Below are 5,622 nucleotides of genomic sequence, written 5' to 3'. Positions count from 1 at the left end.
TGAGTTTTGGGAGATGACTCAGTGAGTTGGACAAGATTAGGACTCGGAAGCTGAAGAACTCGACGAGTCCAAGGAGGGACTCGACGAGTTGAAGTCGATATGTCCCGATGTTATGACAGGAAGAACTCGACGAGTCTGGGAAGGGACTCGACGAGTTGACTTAGTTGACCACGGTTCTGAATTGTTCATGAACTCGTCGAGTTAGGAGATAAATCGACAAGTTGGGGTTGATTGGGAGTTGACCTTGACTTTGACTTTGACCAGGATGTTGACTTTGACCAGGGGTGAAATGGTCATTTTACCCTGAGAAGGATTATCAGGTTTTGACTAAGCATTATTGTGATATTGATAGTCGGGGAGTCGTTGGAGTAGTTCCGGACTAAGGCACCAAGGCCGACCCGTTTAGATAGGAGTAGTTCTGGACCACGGTCCGATGCCGGGTGGGGCCCGAAGTAGGTTTATATGTTTTCCGGATTTCGATCCGATGCCGGGGTGGTCCCGAGGAATGCTTGTATGCTTGATGTCTTTGTGATTCTTGCATGTGTTTGTTATGTGTTATGTGTTCCGGGCTTGTGTCCGATGCCGTGGCGGTTCCCGAGGAATGTTAGTATGTTTTCGGATCTCGGTCCGATGCCGGGCGGGGCCCGAGGAATGTTTTCATGCTAGGGTTATGTTCTTATGTTATATGTTGTTGATATGTATATGTATGTTGAGATCTGCTCGATGACGGACGGGGCCCGATGTCGAATAGGGTTCGATGCCGGAAAAGCCGATGTCGAGCTTGACTCGATGTAGTAGGGGTGGGGCCTAAGATATGCTATGTGATATGCAGGGCCGGTCCAGACGGTGGGCAACCCGAGCGACCGCCCAGGGCCCACGTCTCCAGGGGCCCAAATTTTATGGGCTATATAGTGTATATATATTTAAAAAATTTATTTTCTAAATGATTGTTAGGGTCTAAAATTGGTTCAAACTCAAATTAGCTCAAAAGATAAACAATTTGGATTATTTGTTATTGCTAATTGAACACGTCTATAATGAAGAATAAATGATATTTTTTTGAATCTTTATTATATTTGTCTTTGAGGGGCCCTTTTTTCTTTTTGCCCCGGGCCCCATATACCTTTGGACCGACCCTGGTGATATGTGTATGGTATGTGGTAGTTGGGGAGACTCACTAAGCTTCGTGCTTACAGTTTTCAGCTTTGGTTTCAGGTACTTCCACTAGTAAGGGGAAGGGCTCGGGATGATCTCATGGCACACACCACAGTTTCAGCCTGGGATGTTTAGACTCTGATATATTTCTCATATGATTTTGATACAGTATTTGGCACAATGTTCCGAGATACATGATTCATGGTTTTCTTTATGATGGTGGATGACTTATGGTTTTATTATAAATGATTTTGATTTTTGGTCTGTATTTTGGGGATGTTTCAAGTTGGTATCAGAGCCTTGGTTTGAGGGATTCGGGCACACTCCCGGGCGTGTCTGAACTCAAACTAAGGACATGGTATGAAATTTTTTCAAAAGAAAATCATTTTTACAAAAGAATTTTAAAAGAGAAAAGAACTTTGAAAAGAGAAAAATGGTGTGGTGAATCCAGGAAACTTGTAGAATGTGAGGTCCCTCAAGATATGATATGTATACTGATGTTTGTTATGGTGTATTTTTAGTATTGTGGTTCTACGCACTAGGCCAGTTGGCACTTCAGGCAGTGGTGAGGGATCAGGCTCGGGCTCTGGAGCCGGGCAGATGGATGAGCAGACGAGGGAGTTTATTTTGTCTGAGATCACACGCAACATTCTAGATCAGACTCCTGTGATCTTTGGATCGATCAAGGAGGGTATTTTGGAGCTTCTGGATGAGAAGCTGAGCGCGTTCCGTACTGAGGTGGAGACCATGATGGGGTCGCGCACACTGACTTTTCGGGAGTTCAGGGCGTGTAGAGCTCCCGACTACCATGGGGCACGGGACCCCATTGCTAGCAGTAGGTGGTTGGCTGATGTCGCCAACGCGTTCCGCACCAGCAGATGTCCCGAGGGGGACAATGTTAGGCTTGCGTCCTGTCTTATGAAGGACAGGGCACGTGACTAATGGGAGGAGGTTAGGAGAGCCATTGGGGATGACACAATGTTAGATGCTATGACCTGGAGTGTGACAACCCGAAACTTCTTTCATCCAAAACGTTAAAAATAAATCAATTCGGAATTTATTTCTGCTCTTGTCAGCTATACCTCGGGTCTAACTAAATACTTTGAACTCAGTCCAATCGAAGTTTGGGTCCAAGAATGAGTTTTTCCATGTCAAAGCGTAGCATCCAGGCCAAACACCCCTTCAAGAGGAGTTTACGGCCGTAAACCCCCCCCCCCCCACCCCACCCCTTGGCCGAAAACTCACCCCTATATAAAGGATGAGTGGCCTTCATTTCAAGCTTTAAGCACTCAAAGGACTTTCTCTCTCTACTCTCTCTCTACAATTTTCAAGTTTTGCTCAAGGATCTTCGAAATGTAAGTGATTCTTCACTTCTATTGTGTTTCAATCCCTTTTCTAGTGATGAATCCATGTTTCATCTCATAAATCTCATCTTTTCTAGATCTTCTCTCTCACCAAGAACACCAAGAACACACTAGTTCTTGGTGGCTAAAAACCTCATTCCAAGCATCTTACAGTAAGTAACTACTCCCTATGCTTGTTATCTTCTAGGAATCACTCGTTTCCACCTAGAAATCGACCCGAAATCATGAACACGAAATGGGTTTGCGACCGTAATCCCTTCAATGGCCGTAAACTCCATTTTTGGTCGATTATTGGCCCTTAAACTCTTCCTTGAGTCGGGCACAAGGCTTAGAACACTTCCAAGAGGCTAGAAAGGACCTTGAAACACCGAAAATCACCCCTTTCACCAAGTGTTTACGGCCGTAAACACATGGGCCGTAAACCCACAGACCGTAAACCCATGGGTCGTAAACCCATGGACCGCAAACACTTGGGCCGCAAACTCGTGGGCCGTAAACCCTGTTGGGCCGCAAACCCCTGACCGTACACTCCTGATTATGGCCGCAAACTCCCCATCTTCAATCACGTGTAATTCTAACACTTAGTTTCAAGTGTTTCCTAGACCCTAAGGTGGTTTCCTTCCATAACAAATAGTGTTATGTCCTCATCTAATACATATATGTGTTACCATATGTTAATAGGATCCACTTGCGTACGAAACATCAGTTGACACTCAGCATCCACACCGACCTTACGCTCGGGTCTTACGTCAAACTGTGAGTTCATACCCCTACATTTTCCATGTTTTTAATGTTTTCAGGGGGGGGGGATACAAGCTAAACATAAATGCTTTCAAAATATAAAACTTATGCAATTCTCATACTTTAACCCTTTTGTACCATGTTGAGCATAAGGGACGTTTTCACTAAAGTTGCATAGTTTTCCGGACACGCTAATCACTACATTATTCATGCAAACTATAATCGGTATAGTTTGGGATTTTCTAAACACAACAAGTACAAAAACTTTCACTACTAAACATGTGTACTAAGACATAAATAGTTTACAGCTTACATCACTACTTTATCATGGTATTCATAACTGTAATTATCACTACATACGGTATACATACAGATTATCACTATGGTAGAACGCTACTACACTTCATGTAAACTAGATTGTACGATACTGTGAGGCGCTACTTCAATACTGTACCCATAGGCGTACAGGGATAAATCCTATCATAGTATAACCAGAGTCTCCTAGAGGGAGAGCGTGAGATTTGTGAATAGATCTATTCGGGACTGACAATCCTACATCTGAACTGCTAGCTACAGTTAGGCGGGCACGCCTGGGGTGTACAAATGTCATTTAACTCGACGCCTGAAGAACGTTGGAAAGGTCTCTAGTCATATCAAACATGGTTATACGACTCACATTATGTATAAATCACCTTTAGTTTACAACCTGGCACTCTTCAACAGTTTTATTTATACTAAATAAAACTAATACACACTACAACTGGAGAATTTCCAGGGTTTTCTAACGGAAGCGGTCATACAATGGTTACACGTACGAAATACTTATACATCATGATTAGCATTAGCTAGTCACATGAAGTATTATTTTCACATATCACTATAGTTTTCAGTAATGAACATTCATGGTTATATACATGATCTGCAAACACTACATTTTCACTAAAGAAAATATCAGATTTTCTTGGGAACATACAGTTATTCATGGTTTTATACAGAATTGCAAACACTACATTTTCATTAAAGAAAATATCGGATTTTCTTGAAACTATACGAACACCTTTACGAGCTCATGAAGTTTTCATTACAAAATACGGCTTATGAACTCACCAACTTTATGCTGATATTTTCAAACTGCTTGTATTCCTAGGAAATCAGTAGACAGGTACTTGCTAGATTTTTAAGAAGCTGGAGCAATAAGAGTTTTATGTTTATATTTTACAAACTATTAGATGTAATTCAAACAAGTTTCAGACAAAGTTTCAAACTGATGTAAACATTTTTCCTTTAAGTATTCACTGTAATGGTTGTGTTGCTATGATTGCTATTATTCATTGGTTGTGATGCTACACATGACGTCATCCACCCCAGAACGTTTCCGCCATTCTGGTTTTGGGGTGTGACATGGAGTGATTTCTCGGCCAGGTTCAGGGCCGTGTTTGCACCTGTGATAGAGGTGCAACAGCTAGCGAGGGATTTCCAGGATCTTGAGCAGACTACTAAGACTGTGGATGAGATCACCGCCAAGTTCAGGGAGAGGGCCCTTCTTGTTCCACAATACGTGGTGGACGAGGAGATGAAGAAGGACCGATATCACGAGATGTTGAGGAGTGACATACGACAGTTTGTGAGCCGTTCCAGCTGCAAGACACTGGAAGATATGATTGCGAAAGCTCGGGAGAGGGAGCTAGACTTGGAGATGGAGAGGAAGAGGAAACCCGAGGGGGTGCAGACAACGAGTACGGGCAAGAAGCACAAGGTGTCAGATCACAGATCGAGGAGCCAGCAGGGCCGCAGCCGGTGTGGCAAGTGCGACAAGATGCACGAGGGGGCATGCAGGGTGGGGAGTTCGGGTTGCTTCAAGTGCGGCCGAACTGGTCATACGAGTAGGGATTGTACAACCACCACCACCACCACGACATTTTCAGATCTGATTTGCTTCTAGTGTAATCAGACGGGCCACAAGAAGGCTGTTAAGACCGCTGTCGTACACGATTTAAACAAATAAAAATATAAGATAAACTGCTTTATTTCACTAACAGGTAGTACAGGTAAGCAGGGTCGGATCCTTAGGGACACGTCCAAATGTTTACACCTCTTTGCGTAAGGTGTGATCTAATTCTTGATGAATGCTTTAAACATAAAAATGGGGGGTTTATTTCTGAAAATTAAACTAATAGAAATCGAAAATGACAAAAGAATAACTAAATTTAAAGTGATGAAAATTCAAATAAGAGAAAGCAATTCCAGTTTTGCGGTGACTCCCCTAACCATATATTTAACCTCCAACACAATATTTGACTATGCACTTGTTTAAACTGGTACTAAAGTTCATTAACAAGCTCTAATGACCTTTATATTTAAT

The sequence above is a fragment of the Lactuca virosa genome, chromosome 5 (assembly GCF_052849685.1).
Source record: "Lactuca virosa cultivar CGN04683 chromosome 5, Lactuca_virosa_CGN04683_v6, whole genome shotgun sequence".
NCBI lineage: Eukaryota > Viridiplantae > Streptophyta > Magnoliopsida > Asterales > Asteraceae > Lactuca > Lactuca virosa.
Note: the sequence above shows the minus strand (reverse complement) of the source record.